This window comes from Sarcophilus harrisii, chromosome 2 (assembly GCF_902635505.1).
Source record: "Sarcophilus harrisii chromosome 2, mSarHar1.11, whole genome shotgun sequence".
NCBI lineage: Eukaryota > Metazoa > Chordata > Mammalia > Dasyuromorphia > Dasyuridae > Sarcophilus > Sarcophilus harrisii.
In genome coordinates, this window is record NC_045427.1 from 606,505,775 (window position 1) to 606,518,199 (window position 12,425).

Genomic DNA, 12,425 nt, shown 5'->3' on the forward strand with positions numbered 1-12,425 from the left:
TAGCTTTTCAAGACAGTTTGGTAGCAATTGGATACAGCATCTGCTTTTTTTCTTGCTTTCCACAACAATTCTGAAACCCAAAGCAGTTAAAAAAAAATACACCCATCAATTCTGACATGAAATACGGAGCCTATAGCTTCTTTGAGAAATAAAATGCAGAGCTGGCTTTGACAGCTTGATAATTTCAGAAAGCTCATTAACTGTTTTCTATTTTAAATCCCAATAAGTATTTACTATCAATACCGAAAGTTTGGGTTAACAAAATTCACTGCCCGTGGTTGATTTTCAATGTGCAAACAAACAGTAGTTGACAGTCTCTCAGAGGGACTTTGACCTTCAAGTTTGACCTCCAAAAATATTTTTTCAGTCAGCTCACTGGGTGTCACTCTTCTAGCTGAAACCTCCTTCTGGGATATACTCTGGGAACTTTCCTCCTGCAGAAATCTGAATTATGATCTTGTGAAGTGTGCTGGAGGTCTCCTGCGCTTCCTTCCACAGACTCAAATGACTGACCCTCCCCCAAAATAACAAGACCACCACCATCAAATCCCTTATCTTACTGAAGCAGAGGTGAATGGGAAATTTGTTTTCCTTCTGGTAGGTCCAATCTTTTTGAGGACATGGGCTTTTTCATGTTTGTCACTGTATTCCCAGCGCTAGCCCAGTGCCCAGTGGTACAATGGCAGCCACACAATGGATAAGTCAAAAGGACATGTTCAAACCCCCTATCTGGTGTTTACCAGCTGTGGGATTTGGGGCACATCAAAAGGTCTCTGTTTCCTCCTCTACAAAATGAAGTGGTTGCCCTATATAATAACCTCTCAGACGTCTTCCATTTCTAAATTTCCAACACTGATCCTCTGTAAAAGGAAGCAGCGTGGAAAGGTTGGTCATGGAGTCAGGAAAGTCCCGAATTAGAGCATCACCTCTGACACTTGCTGGTTGTGTGAGCTTGGGCAAGTCACTTGAGGATCATAGTTCTATAGCTCACCCTTAGTTTCCCAAACTATAAAACAGAGGAAACAATAACTATAACACTTAAACCTCACAGGGTAGTTGTGGGATGATCAAAGGAGATAATCTATGGTACTAGGGACACCTTTGCTAAAGTGCTAAGGGTTAGCTCTTAAAAGGAAGGGATTGATTGGACCAAGGCCATTTGTTTTTATATGGCCAGTGAGTTCAGAATGATTTCAACATTTTGAAATAAAATAAAACTTTATTTTAAAATTATAAATATCATTCGAAGCTCCCTGGACCCAAACCAGTGGCGGGCTGGATCTGGCCCACAGTCGATGGTTTCTTGACCCCTTGGACTAGATGATTTTATGAGAGAAACAAAATGTACAGAATCTCCCAGACTCCAAATCCTGTAAGCTCAATCACATCCCCAAAGTCAGGAAATTAGGAAGTCCCAGACCAGAGTATATTTGGCTCCCTGTGGGAGTGTGCAAACTAAGAGGGAAGTCTGACTGCCCAACAATGACAGAGTGATGTTCAAGAGAACTGGAGACCTGAGCAATTATCTGGTGAATCTGATTAGTGTAGATAGCCAAAGAGAATCATTCAGGGCTATAATTAAAGTCTTAGATTACCCACCTTGACTGTATACGTGGACTGAATTCTCTGCCAACCCAACAGTAAGCTTCCTTAAGGGATTGTGATGGGGAGGGTCCTGGTCAACACTGATAAGGTCACAGGAAGAAACCTACATCAAAGATGCATATACATACATATGTAAGGAGTACAGACAATCCTACTGACACAATGTGGGGATTCTGATGATCTCTTTGATAGTATGTGAACCTACTAACTCCACATTGAGACTGACTGAGTCATAGAACTTTGGGATGACCTGTATAGCTCGAAGACACACCCTTGGGCTCGGCCTTTAAAAGAGAGAGCAGCTCTGATCTCTCTGAGCTCTGATCTCTGTCCAATATCCCATGCAATACCCTCGCTCTTTTGTTCCTCCTTTTTCCTTCTCCCTATTACCATGAAAACATTTCTGCGTTCACTGATAACTTTAGCAGAGAGTGGGAAAAAGGAGAGAACTAAATTCTGTCACTATTGACCCCCTTGAGAAAATAACTGGTAAGTGAAAATTGAGATGTGAGGGATTATCTGGGGCTTTTACTTAACCTGGGCTTTCTCCAGCCCTTTTTATCTTTGGTCCATTGTATGGGGAAATATTAATTAACCAGGAACCAAAAATAAGGAAGTAGAGAAGGCTGGAGCTAGACATTTGTGATTGGTTGGATATGAAGCAAATGGAATGAGTTCCAATCATCTCCCTTCTGCAGCCACAGTTTCCCCTGGGCCTCCCCAGCCCCCGGCCCCCAATCAGAACAAAACATACACTTCTACACTGAGTCCCTAAGAGGTATAAATATTAGCAACATTCAAGGCCAAATGATGGTGGATCAGAAAATGAAAGTGGCCACGGGTATAGTGCCTCTTTGGGGGCGGGGGGGGGGGTGTCTCAAAGTCTAGTTGAGGGGGCAAAACTAACCTATATGTCAATTATAGAACAAGAATTCTAAAATTCTAGTCTACCAATCTCTTTTCATTTTTTTTTTTTTACCACTCATAAAGTCAGATCTCTGAAAACCACATCCTTCCCCCTCTTTGTGTTGTTTTAGCTCTAAGCTTCCCCATCCCATAGAAACTCTCACCCACTTCCCCCACCCCCACCCCAAACCCCACTGTTTGCTGCCAGGCCAGGCCAAATACAAACATGGAATGCAAGACGTTGAGAAGCTGATTCCATCTCTTAATTAGCCCTAGACCTTCGTGGCCCCCATCCTCTCCAAGAAACTATGGGGATGAGAGAAGCAAGGACGAGGTAAATGAACTGTCTTTTCCTGGAGAAGAATATAAATAGGGGAGTTATGCCAAGTGAGTGTCAGACCGGCTCACCCCAGCACTCTATGTGGCTAAAAATAACAGTGTTTACACATCTCCACAGCTATGATTTCTGCCTCCTCCTAAAAAAGAGATTTTTATGCTTAACTATATACTCATTTTGCCCCTCCAAACCTTTTGCTCTGTGTTGGGTGAGAGTCTGTTCAAATACAGGTGAGAGAATATCAGCTTCTTCACATGGGTGCTGGAGGAATGGTCAGTCCAAGACACATCTGACACATAGAAAAAATCTCACTCTGATAAAGAGTTTTTAAAAATCCAGCCCTCTCAGGATAAATGAAAACCCAAAGGAAGGATCTAGTGTTTGCAGTTAATCACAGAAAGGAAAAGAGAAAATATCTTTAAAATCCCAAAAAGGGAAACTATGGAAAAGGTTTTCTAGGAAGGAGTGAACTGGTATCATGGGAAATAATTTCTGAGGGAGGTACCCTTTGATGAACTCCCCCTTCCTCCTCACCCTACCCTCTCCTACCCCCTGCAAGAGGAAGGCCAGCCTCCAAACCACCCTGTAGTTCTGTAATATTCATAACCACCTGGCAGTGCCAGAGTGCCTTTCTCTGCCGACAGCCTTAAAGTCTTTTGATGTCTGTGATCTGATAGAGCAGTTCTTTACCTGGAATTGGTGAACTTATCTTTTTTTTAAGCTACTTTGATAATTGTATTTCAATATGATTGGTTTCCTTTGAAATCCCATGTATTTTATGTACTCAAAATCATGATTCTGAGAAAGGCTCACGGGATTCGCCAATCTACCAAAGGAGTCTAGAAACACACAAAAAAGGTTAAAAACCTCATCCTGGAAGCCAGGGAAGAAGGGTTATATTCAATAAACATTTTATTAGGCACTTGCTCTGAATCAGACCCTGGGATATACAAAGACAAAATGAAATACAGTCACTGTCCTCAAGGAGTTTACATTCTACTAGAGGAGTAGGAAAAATGGATAAAGAAACTGAATATCATTTGAGAAGGAAGAACGCAATCAGCTCCCACAAGGAGTGACACCCAAATTGAGCCTTGAAGAAAATTAGGGATTGTAAGAGACTAAAAAGTGAGGAGGAAGGGGATGATGTTGGGCCCAGGTGAAGAGGCTGGAGATCAGAGGGTAAGTTATGGGAACAGCAAAGAAGCCGATCTGGCTCTGAGACAGAGTATGTGAGAGGGGAGAAAGGTGAAATCTGTCTGGGGAGTTCCGGTGGCATCAGATTGGGAAGGCTTTAAATGCCAGCCTGGGGAGTTGATAGGATATAATGTTATCAGGGCTACATATAAAGCCCACAGAGTTTACATGCCTCATGCAAGGTCATTCTGCACAGCCCTGCCAGCTCAAGGTCTCCCTACTGGACCGCAAGCCTTTCTGTTAGACTGCTAACCTTTAAAGTATTAGGTCTAATGCTTTCCTCCGTTTGAGACCAATGACGGTCTCTCCTCCCCAGCCTTTGTCACTTTTCCACAGAGTTAGAGGATGGAGGAATGGGAAAGAGACTCCAATGCTGCCTTCAGCATCAGCCAACAGCAGGAGGATACCATCGTTCCCTAGAAGGTTTTTGATCCAAGTTTTTGAATTGAATTGGGCCCCAGATTGCTTCAGATGAGAAAGGAGGAAAGATCCTGCCTCAGACTGTTCTTTTCACAGACAGGGCCATTATCTAAGGTTAAGTAAAACCAAACTTGATGGCCCCTCACTAGAGGGGGTCAGATGGCCCTTAAAGAGTGGACATCAGAAGCAAAAGGCCTCCAAAAGAAGAGGGACATAAATCCTCTCTCTCTCTTTTTTAAACACATCTCCATGGCTGTGATTTCTGCCTCCATGCACATGCATTCATACTCAACAATCAAATACCAAACCCTTACAATGGTTTAAAACCCTCATTCCCCATAACTGTGCAAAGACAAGCAATCAACTTAGCCCTGACCAAAATCAAAGAATAGCTCCAAAGGAAGCAGTGCACACACTCTCCCTTTTCTACTTCCTTTCAATCTTATCAAAGAAGGAAGAGAATGAATTCTGCAGCCCCCAGGCTTATGCAATTTTATTCCTGGCCAAATTCCAAGGCATATTATTCAAAGGAGGCCTACTGGCCATGTAGAAAAGGAAGCAGTGATCACAAGGAACCAGCATGGCTTCATTAGGAATAACTTGTGCCAGACTAACTCATTTCCCACTTTCATACGGTCATGAGACTGCAAATAAATGTTTTGCTTAATGTCTGGTACATAGTAAGATGCTTTTTGACTAAAGGGGGATGCTGCAGACATAGTTCACGTGGATATTCGAAAAATAACTTGTTATCTTTGCAGACAAGATGAAAAGATATGAGATAGTAGTAGGTGGATTTACATTTGCATAGTTAGAGGCAAAAAAAAAAAAAAGTCCTTAACAGTTTGATGGGAACAAGAGGTATCTAGTGGAGGGCCTAGGGGATCTGTCCTTGGCTTGTGATATAGCTTTTTAATCAGTACCTAAGATAAAGTGTATTAATGATGTTTATCAAATTTATGAAAAATGATGATTCAAAGGTGGAAGGATTAGCTAATGCTGTAGATAGTAGAGTTAGGATCCTAACACATCAAAGCACTGACTTAATAGCAGATAAAAGTGGTAATAAGTGTAAATGTGAATGTGGTGCAAGAAATCAACTTCATGAATTAGGAAGGACATTAAGAACTTGAAATATCAGCTAGATTTCAACCAGGATAGCAAAAGATTTCAAGAGCATGTTATCTTAAACTCTATTGAAGTAAATGAAATGTAAGATGTAGAGGGAACACGACAGCTGTCTTCAGCTCTTTGAGGGGCTGTCAAATGGAAGGAGGGAAAAACTCTTGTCCCCAGAGGGAAAAACTAAAAACAGTGGGTGGAATGAGAAATTAGAAGAAATTGGATTTAATGTAAGGAAGAACGTGCTATTAAGTAAAGCTGCTCTAAGGTAGTCGGTAAGTTCTTCAAGGGAAGACTAGGTGAGCATTTGTTGGATCTGTTGAAGGATTTGTCTGTGAGATATGAATCAGATTCACTGGCCTCTGAAGCCTCATGGGAATTAGAGCAGAGCTCCTTTCTCTATCAAACAAGAAGACACTGAGGGTCAAGATGGCTGGAAAGACAAAAGGAAAGGCTATTATTGAAATCATGTTGATTTAGAGACAGAGAAAAGGGGTGCTCAAATAATATGGAACCATGGGAAAATCACTAGCAAGATACAATCCCAAAAAACCAGGTTCAAGGTCCAGCTGTGCCAGTGATTTCCTGGCAAATCTCTTAACCTGTTTGTGCCTCGATGTCTTTTCCTATAAAATAAAGATAAGCAGCCCTATCCTTTCACAAAACTCTTTTAAGAATCAAATAATGGATTAAAAATGTTCAGAAAAATATTAAGCACCACACAAATGCAGTTAGTAAGTATTACCAAGGATAGATGGAAATATTTGGAGAGAACTAAGATATTCACATTTATAACACCTTAAGGGCTTACAAAGACTTTCGCCCAACAGTCCTGAGAATTCCCAAGGAGTGCATGAGTTATTATTTTCATTGTACAAATAAGGAAACTGAGGCGTGTCCTTCATAATAACCCTGTTTTTCTCAGTTTCCCCATCTGTAAAATGAGCTGGAGAAGAAAATGACAAGCTTCTTCACCATCTTTGCCAAGAAAACCCCAGATGGGATCAAAAAGAGTCAGACATGACTGAAAATTACTGAACAATACCCCCACTATACCAAGCACTGCGCTAGGTTCTGAGATCCAAAGACAAAGGGAAGCCCCTGCCTTGTCTACTTTTGGTTGCTCCAGGGTCGGGGGAATTAAAAGGGATGGGGTTGGATATTTGCCCTATTAGTGTGAACAAGGGGAGGCGAGGATGGAGGAGTGGAGGAAGCAGGGCTCTGGCCTGAGAAATTCTGAGCTGGATTTCCTCTCCCCGCAGCTGTGGCTTCAGGGCCTGCCTTCTTCCTGCCAGGAGCACCTGGAGCCAGACACCTGCCTCTCTGGAGCCAGTCATACAAGGCAGAGCTCCTGGGCTGGACTTTAACACTTGTCCCTTGAGTGGAGGAGGGAGGCAAGAAGGGTACCAGTCACCACGCTGGCAGCCCCGCCCACTGGGGCTCGCTCAGACCCAGACGCTGGAGCCCAGGGAGGCACCTGTCCTTTCTCTCCTTCCTCACAATTATCTGTGAACCATCACTCCACAGGGAATGGTTTGGACCATTTCTGTTAAAGTTACATCGGAAAATGAAGAGAGCTGTCAAATGCACTGGCATATTAGTTTGTCACCCGGAACAGACAAAGCTGGGGGAGCAGATTAGACAATGCTACATAATTTCATAATTTTTTGGTCCATTCAAACAGACACCTCCTGAAGTCTCCACTGCCGGCTGGAGTTACCTCTGCCGGCTCAGAGTTAAACAAACACGCCCTGAAAGACCAGTGGGTTCCTGGCCTGCCTCAGCCTCCTTGCCAGCTAATGAGTCATAGGTGATTGCACACACCACAGGGATCTGATCTCGGCAGCATTGCAGAGACCAAGCCCACCTCAACAATGACTGTTCTTTCCTAAGGACAGGATTCTCTGGAGAGCAGAGGCGTTGCCCCTGACATACAGGAATATTACCCATCACTGGGCAAAGCCCCTTTACCTTAATTCTGTATGATTTACATATTCATTGAATATTGGATCTGAAAAGGACTTTAGAAACTGTGTGATCTTAGCCAAGTCCCTTAACCTCACTGAGTCTCCATTTCCTGAGTTTTGAAATTAAGGGACTGGACTCAGTTTCTTGCCTCTAAACTCCCTTTTACCTCTAAACCTATGGTTCTATAACCTAAAGGCATCTGACAGATGAAGAAACTGAGGTCCAGGGATTAAAGAGACTTGACCAAAATCACACAGCTCAAAAGCTCAAATCTCTGCATTTCCAAAGCTGATGTGTTTTCTATGATAACATGAAGAGCAGACTACTGAAAATCTTAGCCCAACAAGGTGGTCTCATCTTCTTCCCAGGGATCCTGGGCATCCTCACAACATAGAAAGTAAATATCAAGGAATTTACATCTAATTTTTAATTTTTAAATCATATAGTGTATATAAAAATGTTCACGTATGTCTATACATATGTATGTATATACAAACATATACATACATGTGTATGTATGTGTGTGTTTGTGTATATGTAAATATATATATTTGAATTTAAAAAGCAACAGCCTGATGGAAAAGCAGCATGGATATGTGGTAGATGTGGTAGGTAGACCCTGAAATTGGGCCAAATCCTACTTATAAGTACCTCTTAAATATGTGACCATGGGCAAGCCATTCAATGTCTATCCTCAGTTTCCTTATCTGTAAAAGGGTTCACTCTGGCAGTGGCAGCTCCCACCTCAAGTGAGAATGCATAAAAACTATACTGCAAGCTTTAAAATGATATTATTTAAATATGTATATATATTTTATATATTATGTGTGTGTGTGTGTGTGTGTGTATGAGAGAGAGAGAGAGAGTTGCTTAAGAATAATGATAGGCAACTCTCTTTCTCTCTACCTAGTTGGCCTGAGAACCCAGGAGGTAAGAAAGAGCTTGGTCTTCCTTCTGCAAAGCTAGGACAATAAAGCTGGCATCCCAGTTAGCCTCCTCGAGGACAAGGACAAAGGATTCCTCCCCATCCCTGCCTCCTGACCTTCTGATCCCAGGGCCCGGGAGCAGAGAATAGGAGACACGACCTCTCCAGGGGCTCTCTGTCTCAGCTCGGCCCGGCCTGAAACTCAGCAACTCTGGAGAGGGCATGCCCGGGTGTGCAAACTCCAGCCTGACTTGGCGAGCCGCCACCACCACTATAATAAGCAAACAGTTCCAGGAGTTGCCACCACCATGGCAGACCTCCCGCTTTTGTTTATGGAGAGAGTTATTTGTCAGGCAGCCTCTGGGGAGGGCTGAGGCAGGAGTCAATGACAAAGTGGCCGGAGCTCTCAGGGTCACCTGGAAGGGTACAGACCCACAGAAGCGACTCCCTCCCCCCTCTCTCCTCCTGCCCTCTCCAGTGGAATCAATCTCCAGGAGCACTCAGGCCAGAGCCCGCATCTCAGGGAGCAAATTGCGTCTGTTGGCTCTGCCTTAGAGTCCCTGGCTCCAGTCGTGCTGCTCATAGCAGCGGCTAACAAGCTTCTGACTGTGCAACTTCATTTGCAAGATATAGAATGAGCTGCTTTATCAGAAAGAACAGCCCCAGACTCTAGGGAACTGAACACTTACTTCCAGCCAAGGCCCAGACCTTGGATGACCCTCAGCCCCAACCAAAGCTTCCCATTACCATAATACCTTGGGGTTTATTGACAGTACAGTAAAAAGAACCAAATAATCAACAAGCATCTATTATGTTTCAGACACAAGAACTAGAAAGAAGCAGAACCTGCCTTCAAGTAGTTTACATTTTATAGGCCATTGTTGTTTGTCCTTAGTTCTCAAAGAGGGCCAAGGCCCTAAGAAGTGATACCATGATTTGCAGATGAATTGAATTTGTGCAAGGTCACCAGCCTCACTTTTTCCTTCAGAGCCATCTGAGTACAGTGGCCAGACATAGATCGGGAGGACTGGAGAAGGCCCTGGATAGAGGGGGAGACTTGGGCCTTTTTAAGCTAAGGTCTTAGTTTGACAGAGGCAACAATCATTCAGTGATTAAGGCTGGGTAAGAAATGAGACAGGGAATGGCCTCTTTTACCTAATCAAAAAAAAAAAAAAAAAATTCAATCTGGGAGGGGAAGATTTGCTCAGTTTCTGGCAAAAACAGAAACAACTGCTCTTTTCATTTACTCTGAGTTATCCAGGCTCCAAATAATAACCAAGTAGGGCTTGGTCTGGGATCTATTGTTGGCCAATCAATGAAAGCCAGAGTGATTTGGGTTTGAGGAATGCTACCTAAGAAAGAAATCTAGCCCATGAACCCCAAGATATATTGTGAGGTTTCAGTGATCAAAATTTACATTACTTTGGGCAGAATACTCAAGGTATGATACACTATGTAGATAGACAGAAGGTAAAGAATAAAGAAAAGAAAGAAGGAAAGAGAGAAAGGAAGATAGGAAAGGGAGAAAGGGAGGGAAGAAGGAAGAAAGGAGGGAGGAAGGAAGGAAGGAACGAACGAATGAAAGAAGGAAGGAAGAAAGAAGAGAAGGAAGGAAGGAGGAAAGGGAGAGAAGGAGAGAGAGAGAAAGGAAGGAAGGAGAGGAAGATATGGATGTGTAGAGGGAAAAGTAGAAGGAACAAGGAAGGCCTGGAGGGAGGGAGAGAAGGAGAGGAGAAGAAAGGGAGAAAGGGAAAGAGCCTCAATTTTCTCACCTGTAAAAATGCCACTTGGAGTCATATCCCCTTCAAGCCTTCTAAGTCAAAATCCAAAGGAATGTAAGCTCCTTGAAGGCAGGAACTTTTAAAATTTCCTCTAGCACAGTGCCTGGAATTTAGGAGATCTGTAAGAAATGCTTGTTGACCAAATGGTCTAATTCAATCTCCACATTTCACAGTTGAAAAAACTAAACCACAGAGAAAGAAAAAAACCTTTCCAAGGTAATTGCAAAGCTAGAACTAGAATCCAAGATTGCTGACCGCCAGACCAGTTGGCTTCCTACTTCCTGCTTTGTAACAATTGATGCTTTGCTGATTCTCAGAGAGGGGGCATTAAATTAACACAGGAGACTTTCCAGATAAAATGGAAATGGGTTGGATCTAGGAAGGCCTGATCCTCCTCGACAGATATTTTATTATTGGGGGGAGGAACGGGATTGGGGGGGGGCTGGCAAGGAGGAACAGTTAGCATTTCAGCAACCCACAGAGATTTGCCGTGAAGACCACATATGGAGTGAGCACAAAAGATAGAAGTGACAGAAATTGATAAAAACTTCATCACACGGCTGACACCCCATATATCAAAGCCCTAAATCTCATTCTCTGCTTGCCTCCAATTTCTATCAAAGCCTGCCAGCTGCACATTTATTGAGAAGTTTGTGATCTGACAGGCACTGTATTACCAACATTAATGATGCATCAGTCTCGAGGATTACTGGGGAAACAGTCCAATTGATTTTATTATTATACCGAGTTCTGCACATTTCATTTTTTTGGGCAGCGCCTACCCACCGTTCATAGCAATAACTAAAAATAAATAAATAAAAAAAAGTAAGCAAAACAAGCAAACAAACAAATGTTGACCTGCTAGAAAGCCAAGACCATCAACACCCAGGCAGACCTCTTCCTCTCGGTGCCTCCAGGCAGGAGGAGAGTCACTGAAACACTCTGGCAAACTACTCATCCACAACCCTTTCACTGTTTATCTATTGTGAAGTGATAAACAGCTTTCATTCATTTAGCAAAGAGGCAGACAAGATTCCATTGGCTCAAAGGCTGGGGGAGGAAAAGAGCTGATGACATCATCTGTTCTCTGGCCCTTGGAAGGCAGAAGGAAAGCTGACCTTTCAGGAAACCCAAGGCAGCCCCATATCTATCTACACCCAGTTTCAACAGGAAGAAAAGCAATCATGCTCACACATTTAGCATTAGAGTCTTTAACTTGACAAGTTAAAGACTTGTGGCCTTATCACTTGCAATCAGCAATCTCATTTCCCAGCTCAGGACAGGGGGCCATGAAAGACCACTACTGTGGAGAAGGAGAGGCTAGAGCAGGGGTCTTTTCTCTCCCCTATGAGACTAAAGAGCAGCTAGACCTAAACTCAGGAGGATCTGAGTTCAAATCCAAGCTCAGATATTTATTAGCTGGGTGATCAGCTTCTTCTTCTGTTTGATAAAAGGGAACAATACAGGACCTATTTTACGGGAATGTTGTAAAACTCAAATGCGATATGTGCAAGGTGTTTCATAAGTCTTAAGCACTATATAAATGTTAGTTGTAATTATTATTATTATTTTGGGGGGTCTCCATCAGTGAAATGAAGGTATAAGTCTAATAACCCCCAAGATTCCTTTCAGTTCTAAATGGCTAATCCTATGCTCCTAGGAACCATTTCAATTCTGAAACTATAGAACAAACCAAATGATTTCTCCGTCAAGCTAATTTATTGGATACCGCTATATGTCTAGCCCTCTGCTAGATGCCATGCGGGACACAAGAGAAAAATACACTTCCTTCTTACCCTTGAGGACCTAATGGTTTGTGGGAGGACAGGACACGTGAAAATATGACTAGCAAATGCCAACCCTGACTGATGATCAGACCTATGTCAGAGCTAGGGGAAAAAAAAACAACCACAATCCAGAACTGAAATACCACCATCCATGACGGGAAAAATACACACGACAAAATCCAATAAAGAGGAGGTGACAAGTGAGTGTCAAACCACAAGATAGAAAGAGCAGCAAACATGGAAAGGTTAAGAGGATGGGAGCCATTTCCTAGGCAGAGACAAGGGGAGACTTGGCTACTGTCTTTCAGCGCAGGAGGTGCTGCTTTGAAGGAGGGACAGGCATCCTCTATGTCAGCAGGGGAGCAAATAAGAGAAAG

At 43.0% G+C, this 12,425-nt stretch overlaps 1 protein-coding gene across 9 annotated transcripts in view; it reads right to left on the reverse strand.

Annotated features, from left to right (window-relative positions):
* ZMIZ1 (zinc finger MIZ-type containing 1) overlaps positions 1 to 12,425 on the reverse strand; it is a 430,170-nt gene that overhangs the window by 371,887 nt on the left and 45,858 nt on the right. For 2 of the 9 annotated variants that reach the window (XM_031956401.1, XM_031956400.1), the window contains exon 2: positions 1,600 to 1,708. The exons of the other annotated variants lie outside the window; for them this stretch is intronic. The gene's annotated coding sequence lies outside the window, so the exon portion shown is untranslated. The remainder of the gene's footprint in view (positions 1 to 1,599; positions 1,709 to 12,425) is intronic. 9 annotated transcript variants of the gene reach the window in all.